The 11,014-nt window shown below is 38.1% G+C and overlaps 1 pseudogene; it reads left to right on the top strand.

The window, feature by feature from the left end:
- Positions 1–7,487: 7,487 nt before the first annotated feature.
- Positions 7,488–9,434, top strand: LOC120138961 (annotated as a pseudogene).
- Positions 9,435–11,014: the final 1,580 nt, after the last annotated feature.

The raw sequence follows: 11,014 nt of genomic DNA, 5'->3' as shown, positions 1-11,014 counted from the left end.
TTGCCCCACTTTGCTATCACATCCTTTGGAAGTACTCACCTGGCATTCGTACTTCCATGGCACTTGTCGATTGTCATTGTATTGAAAAGGCCGAGGTGCTGTGATCACCACCTTGGCTGGTGTTGTTACTGTCATATTTGCCTTAGGGGTAATTATCAAAGGACTAATCCTACCGAATATTTTGTCTGATGATCCTCCGGTGGCACAAACATCTGCTTCCAAAGAATCTTGAATTTCATTGTAAAATTCGAGCTCTTTTCGTTCCATCATGAGCTGGACGATCGATATGAATTCTGGGCACTCTTGCACATTATGCCCCTCTTCGTTGTGGTAACAATAATGGTTACCATCTTCAATCCTTGTTGTACGTGAATGGGGTGTAAGAAGCCCTGCCTTTAGCATTTAGCTCCATACCCAAGCCAAAGGAGCTTTAACTTCTGAAACACAAGTTTTGATTCTATTGACATTCTCGGTGGTGATTGCGTTGATTCCTGTCTCCTGATGATTGGGCAAGGGATTCTGGGTGATGTTAGGTGTTTCAGAGTTGAAATAGATCCAGTTCTTATTCTACATTCGTTGTACAAGCCTCTTGAATGCGAGATAATTTTCGATTAAATGCCCATGCACACTTCATGATATTCACAGTGGGCGTTCTCATCAAACCATTTCAGATAGGGGCTTTATCGGATCTATAGGATAGGGTGACACTACGTGAGTATCGAAGAGCTACTGATATAACTCTTTATACGTCATGGGAATGGGATCGAACTGCTCTCTTTCCCTTTTTTCCTGGGTTCTCTCTGAGATTGGTTAGAAGTACCATATAGTACAGCTGTAGTTGTTTTGAACTTGAGACCATAACACCTTTATTGGTGCTGTAGGTATTGACATTGTTGATCTCTCGCTCTTTATTCTTCATGGGAGGCTTTATACTGGAATCACCTCCCTCAATCTTTCCTTGTTTTATGGTCAGTTTGGCCATTTTGCCAGCCATAACCAGATCTGAGAAACTTCTCGATGTGATTGCCACCATTTTCCCGAAGTAAGGTATCTTCAGGGTCTGTACAAGTAGTTTTCTAGTTTCTTTTCATCCAATGGTGGATGAACTTGCACAGATAAATCCTTCCATCTCTGTGCGTATTGTCGGAAACTTTCGTTATGCTTCTTTTTCAGGCTCTGCAGCATAACTCGGTCTGGTCTTATATCATTGATATGCTTGTACTGCTCTAAGAAAGATTTGGCTAAGTCTTTCCATGTCTTGATATGAGTTTGGCTGAGCTGGTTGTACGACCGGATAGCTGAACCAGACAGACTCTCCTGAAAGCAATGGATCAAGAGTTAGTCATTTCCCCCGTATCCTGTCATCTTCCGACAGAACATAGTGATATGAGCTGAAGGGCAGCTGTTCCCGTCGAACTTCTCAAACTCAGGTAATTTAAACTTAGGTGTAAGCACCAAATCTGAAACTAGGCTCAGCTCTATTGCGTCCACTTCATAATAATCATGGTCCCCTTGGACCATCTTCATTGATCTTCTAACATCCGGATCTTCTCTTTCATCTTCTTTGTCTTATCATCCTCGTCAAAATCGGGATATGGCAGTCGTCCGGATGACTGTCAGGATTTACCCTAGAAGTCTGTAAATTTGTAACTGATAGCTTTCCCTTTGGTGGCAGATGAGCCACCTTGCAGTCCGGGTAAGATCCCGGATGAGACAACCACTTGTGGGGTCGGTGGTATGGTTATCCCCTCATATGCACCTACTCTGGGTGTACTTTCTTGTTGTTGTAAACCAGACAACTTAGCCACGATCTGGACACTAAGGACTCCGTGTTTTTCTTGATGGACTTCATGGTACTTTGATTGTTCTGAGCCATTTTGTCCAATTCTTTCTATAACCTTGCCATGTTCTCTTCGATCTTCTCGATTCTGGCCTCCATTTGTCTCTTTTTTTGCTCGAGTATTGTGAGGGTGATGTATGTCTTGAGCTCGCGGTGGTATACTTGGTGTTTGCTTTTTTTCTTTTGAGTCATGTTCTGTTGGTTAATATGAATGTAAAAAGATGGAAAATATAAAAATAACATGAAATATAAAATGCAATGAATGTAATGCATGATGTATGCAATTTGGAGGCATTGATCCAAAAAAAGTGTATATTATTATAAATAATCCTTATTCAGACAAAAATGCTTTATATTTTAAGAGATATAAAAAAATCAAATGTATATTCGGACTAAATCCTCTAGACCCCGAACAGCTTCTAGTAAATTGACAAGTCTTTTGCATTCGTTTGTCACTAGTTGAATGCCTTGTTGAACCACTCCAGCTTCCCTTGCCAGACCGTGAAGATGACGGGTTGCCTTCTGTACTTGATCTAGGAAATATCAGATGGTTGCGTCTCTGGCCCTCACCTTTTGCTGTGCTTGCTCCCAACGAAATGCCACTGTAATCCTCCGTCGAAGGGCACTATCTGAAGCTCGTTCCTTGCTTCTTGAACCCATCTACAATAGCTTCTAACTCAACTATTGTCTTGCCATCACTCTCATGTTGTTTCTCTAAATCAGCCACCTAGATTCTCAAGCTTTAGTTCTGATGTTGACTGTCTGCCAAGCACCTTTGAGCAGTCTTCAGCTGTTCCTTCCAAGCTCTTTCATCAGGCCCTTCAAACTTCCTTTTCAGACTGTGAGCTTCGTCTTTCCAGTATTCAGAAGTTATTTTCAACTTAGAGTTATCCTTGACTTTATCTTGATACCCCCTTCTCAAATCATCGAGCTCAAAACGGACTATTTTGTGTTCTCTTTCCAGATTGTATGTTCTATCTTTCTGAGAGTCGGCATCTAGCTTCCACTGATAACGTTCAACTTCCAGTTTCTTAACCCTCTATTTAGCTCGTTGTTCACAACTTCAAACTCTACCTTGGCTATCTCATGTTCAGAAGGGACATGCCTGAGATGTTCCTCCATGGTCCGGGTGTCTTCACAGTCTGGCACCTGGATGTTATCATTCTTTCTCAATCTTCGCCACTCTATATAATCCGGAGTAAGCATGTCTCTAGAAGCCACAATATCCATCTAGAATACTTTTTCCATGAATCAGTTGTTTCCTTGATCATGTTCTTATAACTGTCACCGTGATACACAAACTCTGATCTAGCTAGTCCGCATGTTGTTGGGACAAACTAACGTGCCCCATACTGTCTAAGTGCTAACAACGGAGTATACCTGACTGCACCCCAAAGTCCAAGTAAGGTTATAGTGTCAGAATCCCCACACCGAAAAACAACATCACTAAGGAACAACTAGGGGGCTCTCCAACAATATACTGGTCTTGAAGATGCGTGAAGACCTTCATCCATTTTTCGTTCGAGGCACCTTCATGTTATTTTAAAGTAAGTAATTCACCTAAAGGTGAATAAGTGGTACTGAATCGGCGATAGGCAACCCCTTTAGTCTTCTAAAAGTGGTTGTGAATCTAGACTTGAAGGAGCTGAACACACCCAATGAACCTTCCTCCGCCAGTTCTTCAAATGGTTCAGAGATCGAAAGGTCTCAGCTAATATGGCCGGTGTTGGGTTGACTCGTTTCAGAAGTTTTTCAAACAGCTCCACCACGGTTGCGTCAATGCACCCCAAAGCATTCGGAAAGATAATCAAACCGTACAACCCAGTGCAAACAAGTCTATAATCTTCCACTCATCGGGGTGGTTCTTCATTAATTGCTTTATGTGGATCCATTTAATTCTTTCCCCGTTGAATCTGCGCTAGTCCGGTCAATTACCTATTTCTCATCTACGCCTGCAACTTTAGCCAATGCATTCTTGAAAGGCTGACTTTTAATGTGTTTAATGTAGGCTCGCTCCAGTTTGATGTTTTCACAGTGCAGTAGGGTAATGTACTCTTCAATGGTGGGTACCATGTCCTCCCGGTTAAAAGTGAAGGAACTATATCCCGGTTCCAGAACTGAACCAAGGCTCTGATTAAGGGTTTATCAGTCTTAACATAAAGTAGAAGTGCAGTGTCACCGTACCGTTGGCTGAACTTCTGTTTCCGATCATTCTTCCAACTGTCCCAGATGTCTCAAAGCTCTTGAACATTGTTATGTTTTAGGCTAATAGAGGCGTAACTAACCATCTCTGACACATAGCTTCCTTGAAGATTGTCTCCCTTTTCCTTCCGAGTCTTCTCGGACCATAGTCGTACCTCGGGGTTTTTAATCTCTTGCATTACAACACCTTTGTCCATTTATTCAGATTATTTTGTGTGTAACAAATACCTTTTTAGGGATCAATGGCCTCTTGTTATGATACAAATGCTAAAAAAACAAACACAAAGGCAAAAAGTTAGTAAAGTAAATAAATAAATAAAAATGTCAAAAAAAAGAAATAAGAGTAAGAGGAAAAAAACAATTTGGTTAGGGTAAAAATGTCTTAAGGTTTGAAATGGGATTTTGGGGTAGGCTCTATTTCTTCATAGTCTCCGGTTTAGGTTCTAAAAATGGTACTCAAGTTCTCCTTGCCGGTGCCCCATTGGGCTTGCCAGACCCTTAGTCCTAAACCCATCACAGGCTTGTGTGGACTAAGTTAAACTCGAGAGGACACATTCCCTTATGCCCATACGGAGAATAAATTCACACAAAGGCATAAGGTATATGAATCCCGAATGTTATTTGCTAGGCTCATACAGTGAATAAATTCACACGAATGCTCGCTTTCACCCCCACTTAAAACAGGTTTGGAGCTCGGGTTTAGAGCCTTATATGAAAAATCTTTAGGGGCTGAAATCATTAGAAAACGGTTGTACAAATATTTACTCGAAAAATATAATCAAAAGTAAGCAATAAGGATCAAAATGTTACCTTAAAATTTAAACTTACCCTTTTTGTTAAAAATACAACTGGAAATTACCTTAGTCTGACTCATTTACCTGTGTCCTCAGCAGAGTCGTCAAGCTGTCGGAACCGTCTTTCGGTTGGACCCGAATTGGGCTTTGACTTAGGAAAATTGATTGGAGTCGCCACCGATCATTTATTTTAAAACCAATGGGTTGATCGGATACCCTATTTCTTACATGATTGCGCCTTACCAAAGATGTGTCGGATTCGGGAGTCGATTACAGTCAAGGAAGGATTAACACCCTTGAACTGCCCTTTCGGTACTACGTAATTTCATTGTCTTAAATTAAGAAAGTTGTAATTTTAATTAAAAGGTAACAGTTGATCTTGAATTATTTACTTTTGACGGATTTAAATCGTGCCCTTAAAAAATAAAAATAAAAATGTTAGATGAAAAGGGAAGGAATAAATGAATAAAATAAATAAACCCAAGTAAAAAGAAAGAAAGAATTGGTAAGTAAATGAATTAAAAAACAGGAAGTAAAAAAAAGATAAAACAAGCAATAAAAAATAAAATAAGATAATTAAACAAATAAAATAAAAATGAACAGAAAAACAAGGAATAAATAAATTAGAAAAAACCAAACGAAAATAAAAAAATGAAAATACAAACAAAAACTAAATAAAATAAAAAATAGTAATAAAATAATAAAATATGAAAAAATAAAAATACTAATATATAATTATTAGGTAAAAATAATAATGATAATAATAATAAATAGTAAAAACAAAAGACAATCCACCGAAAAAGAAAAAAAAAGTCTAAGTTTGGTGAAGTATTAATGACGGGAAGAAAAAAAGGGGAGGAGCCTAGTTAATAAATGAACGTGAGGTGATGTATATAATAATAATAATAATAATAAAATATAACAATAATAATCACTAAAAACAAAAAATAATATAATATAATGATAATAAAAAAAATATAGAAAGTAAATAGAGAAGCAAAAAATATATATATATATGTATATATAATAAAAATTTTATAAAATATGGTACTTAAATAAAAATAACCAAATAAATATAATTAAAATACATATGTATATATTAATAATAGGTATACAAAAATAAACATATAAAAACGTATATAAAAATATAAAATAAAAATAAAAATAATAAAATGATTAAATTGAATTAAGAAGAAAGTTGTGCGGCCAAATTTAAAGAAAACAAAAATTATAGGCCAAATTAAGATGGATTTTGAGTTTAAAAATTTGATTTGGGGGTCAGGATCAGACTTTAAAAAGAATGGGGGACTGAATTGGGGATTAACCCCTTTTAATTATAAGACACGCGGATCCTTCCCGAGTCAGGGTCGACGCGCAGGTCACAGCCCGATCTGTGGGCCAAGTATTTAAGTTAATTTTTTTTAAAGCTTCATTTTCTCTTCTCTTCACATCGAACGCCCCCTCTTCCATATTATTCTCTAAAATATTCTTGAGATCCAAGAACAAGGGTCGTGCGCCACCGCTTGAAAATGGTGGCCACCGCCTCACCGCCGCTCATCGGCGGTGGTCCACCACAAAACCCGTCTTTTTTTAAGACCATTCTGTTCCCACAGTCCAAAAATCCAACTGGTTTTTCAAAAATCGGCTCAAAAAACGCAGATCTAGGAAATAGGTTTCGAAAATAAAGGCCTCACTTCGTTCATCGGCCAAATCGTTTTTTCTGGTGGTTTTGATGCCAAATCTCAAGCAATATTCAACATGCAACAATGAAAAACGAGCGAACAAAGGTAAAAGATGCTACCTTCTTATTTCCTTTTCGAAATGCTTTACGAGTGCTCTGAGTGCTTTGGTTTTTCTCTAGTGTTTTTTGCTCGAATATTTCGTATGTATGCGTGAAAAAATGCTTGTATTTCGTATGACAAAATCTCTGTATATTCGTATGAATTTCCTCTCTACAAATGGGGTTGATTACATGCATTTATAGTAGACACAACTCCTATTTTTAGGAGTTTTATTTCTAGTGAAATACTAACATTTAGTTCGTTCGTGTTTGTTGGTGATTCTCCACGCTCGTCGGATGGTTCGGGGTTGGAGTCCCATATGCTCACGATGCTTGCTACCGAGAAGAACGGGGAGAGGCGTGGGGCGTTCAGACTGATGCGACGCTAGGGTTTCCTAGTTCACTTGGTTGTCCTGTTGGGCACTTGCTGGGCAATGGAGCACCATTGGGCCGTTTGGTACTTTAGTCTTTGTAACGGTCCGGGTGACCTGTAAAAATAATAAAATAATTAATATAATATATAACATATGTTTAATATACTATATATTATAAATGTGTGACATGTGGGGCGAAAATATTGTGTCTACAGATATAATAGCGGGGATGCTAGCATAATTTAATTTGATCCTGTCAGAATTAAATTATAATAGAGGGGCTGCTAATATAATTATAATGGAGGGGCTGCTAGCATAATTTAATTTGATCCTGTCAGAATTAAATGATAATAGAGGGGCTGCTAATATAATTATAATGGAGGGGCTGCTAATATAATTATAATGGAGGGGCTGCTAGTATAATTTAACTCTTGACTTGCTATTCAAATGTTGAAGACAAAAAAAAATCAATGTTCTGTTTTATTTAATTAGAACGAAAGCCATGTTTTCCTCTACATTGTTGAAACTGAAGCAGGAAATTAACCAAAACATGGAAGAAACAATCATGTTTTTCTCATCTCTCTCTCTTCTATTCCTTTTTCTGGGCTTCAAGCTTTTGTTTCACTCAAAATCCCGCCGTGATGCCGCCAAGTCCACTTTCCCTTCCCTTCATCGGCCACCTTCACTTACTCACAGACCCTCCTCTTCACCGTCCCTTCCTCGAGCTCTCAAAAAAACTCGGCCCGGTCTTCTCCCTTAAGCTGGGTTCACGCCTCGCGGTGGTCGTTTCGTCACCGTCAGCGGTGGAGAATGCTTCACCAAGAACGACATCGTGTTAGCCAACCGCCCTAATCTACTGTTGAGCAAACACCTCTCTTACAACCACACCACGGTTATGGCCGCATCGTACGGCGACTATTGGCGCAACCTGCGCCGTATCTGTACCCTCGAACTCTTCTCTCCGAGTCAAATCAACAAGTTATCCGGTATCAGGAAAGACGAAGTGCAGAGATTATTGTTGAAACTATCTCGTAACTCACGTGAAGATTATGCCAAGGTGGAGCTTAAGTCGATGTTTGTGGACTTGACACTTAATAACCTCATGAGAATGATGGTGGGAAAGAGGTATTGCGGTGAAGATGGGATTGATAATCACAGTGAGGCGAAGGAGTTTAGAGAGCTTGTAGCGGAGGTGGTTGAAAATTCTGGAGCTGGGAATCCGGCGGATTATCTTCCGGTACTGAATTGGGCTGTGAATTATGAGAAGAAATTGTTGGGACTGTTTACGAGGGTGGATGGTTTCTTGCAAGGCTTGATCGATGAGCGCCGAAATGCAAATGGAGGAAATTTGATGATCGATCATCTCCTTTCGTTACAACAATCCGAGCCTCACAACTACACTCATGAGACTATCAAAGGGCTTATACTCGTAAGTCAATTTCTGCAGGATTAATTAATGATTTTGTTTAATAACGATTCTTACTGAATAATGATACTTGGTGACCAAATATCTTTTATATTTTAGAATTACGAGACATAATTATTTTAGATAGATTGATTTTTCGGAATATTTGCAGCACTTGAGAGTTATGTTGATGTTAGAAAAGTGTTTCGAGATACACTAAGTTTCGTGGTATATGTATTTGATTTTTCAAAATACTTTTATTTGTACTCTTCTTATCTTTATGTTTATAGTGAATTATCGTTCTTCTCATCTGTATAAATATACAATGTTGAACCACGTTAATCTCAACTCTTATACATTCTTATTTTATGTTGATTTCGTTTTAGTTATTTTTCGTTCCAAATTTCTAACAACAGATATAACAGGTTTTGCTTCTTGCCGGGTCGGACACAACGGCGGTAACACTAGAATGGGCCATGTCAAACCTACTGAATCACCCAGAGGTATTGAAGAAAGCCAAGGCTGAAATCGACGCTCAAGTTGGTGAGGAAAGGTTGATCGATGAATCAGATATCGTTAAACTACCTTTCCTTCAAAACATCACTTCGGAGACTCTCCGACTTTACCCGGCAGCCCCACTTTTAGTGCCACGTAGAATATCCGATAAGTGTAGCATAGGTGGATACGATGTGCCTCGCAACACCATGGTGTTAATCAATGCATGGGCCATACAACGAGACCCTGGATTGTGGGATGAGCCGAATAGTTTCAAGCCGGAAAGGTTTGAGAAATTTGGAAGTAAAGATCATGGGCACAAGTTCTTGCCTTTGGTATGGGGAGGAGGGCTTGTCCCGGGGCAGCCATGGCTCACCGCATGGTCAACTTAGCTTTGGGGTCTTTGATACAATGCTTCGAATGGAAAAGGGTCGGTGACCTAGAAATTGATATGACTGAAGGTAAAGGAGCCACCATGCCTAAATTTGAGCCATTGGAAGCCATGTGCAAGGCACGCCCCATCCTCGGCAAATATTTTCATTAAGAACCTTGCAAGAGTTCTATTTTCTTGAAATTTATGTGTTGCTACTGGTTTTTACTTTATTTTAGTATCTTAATCATTAAGTATTGTTATCAAGATAATATAATAACCAAAATCATCACATTAATATTATTATCCAACATTATCATCATCATCATCAATAATACTATAAATTTCATCGTCATTAAAAATTTTCTTATTAAATATTAATCTAATTTTATTGTTATTACACAAATCAAACGGTCTTAGTGGTTAAATGATCTTATTATTTTTTAAGATTTTGAGTTCAAGTACTACGTCTATAAAGATGTATGAATATTTAATGTTAAATGATTAAAAATCTTTCCAACAAATATTACTTTATATTCATCTTAAACAAATAAAATATATATTATCATTACTGATACATAATATTATTAAATTATTGTTTATCGAAGAAACCAAATTTTTTTTACTAAGTAGTAATATTATTAATACTATTTTACTTATTAATACACTTTTATTTGAAATTTCAACTATCCATCCTTAAACTAAAATTATTTATAAATGTATTCTATATTAAATGCTAAAAATTATATAGTTTTATGATGTGACTAGAATAGGGACCAAATTGCAAGAAGACAAATCCATTTGGATACTTTTAAGCTTGTATCGCCATCGGCATCACACTATTTCCATTGACCCAGTAAATGCCTGAACTGTCCTCTACTATGCGACAAATACCCATATTGTTACGAGGGCATTTAAAGCATTTCGCAATGCAATATTTCTCGGCATGTTGTGGTTCATAAACTCAACCAAGGGACTCATCTTCAATCATTCAAGCAACTACTGCAAATCAATGGGAAAGTTTCACTGTGATAAACCCCATTACTCTTTATGTTTGCTTATTTTTCTGGTCATTCTCTTCTCAAATCAGTTGCTTTCTTCAGCATACACACTTCCAGACCAGTATTTCATCAACTGTGATCAAACATGGACATAAACGTCAGTTCCCGGACCACCTTCATCGGCGACTTGAATTCTGATTCGGTTTCATTCACTAAAGGAAGCAGCTTTGTCACAGACAACAGTCGGGCATCAGACACACGATCCCTATATCAAACTGCAAGAATTTTCCTGCACAAGTCTTCATATGAGTTCAAAATCAATACTAATGGCACCTACCTGGTACGCCTTCATTTCTCCCAACTGAGAATTGAAGATGCCAGATAAATAAAGTTAATATTTTTATTACATCTGCAACTATATGTATACATTCAGCCACGTAGACAACTTACATATATAATATATGTACCAACACTGCAGTCCTGAGAAATTACAAACCAGAAGATCGAAAACGAACATAAATCCGAAGGAGAGATCCGTACTAGTGACCAGGACCTTTTCTGCTCGGTCCGGAATCCGTAGTTGACCGCTGTTATCTTCGACAGGATTTGAAGTTGAACCTATGCTAACATTTTCAACCTCGGGAACAGCTTCCCCGGTCGCATCTCCGGTTTCTTTGTCGATTGAAGAGTTCTAGAAGAAGCAACAGATGGTGAAGGAACGAGCATGGCGGACACCACCAGAACAAGGCACAA

Source organism: Hibiscus syriacus, unplaced genomic scaffold (genome assembly GCF_006381635.1).
Source record: "Hibiscus syriacus cultivar Baekdansim isolate YM2019G1 unplaced genomic scaffold, ASM638163v2 tig00110717_pilon, whole genome shotgun sequence".
NCBI lineage: Eukaryota > Viridiplantae > Streptophyta > Magnoliopsida > Malvales > Malvaceae > Hibiscus > Hibiscus syriacus.
This window is presented reverse-complemented; position numbering and strand designations above follow the sequence as displayed.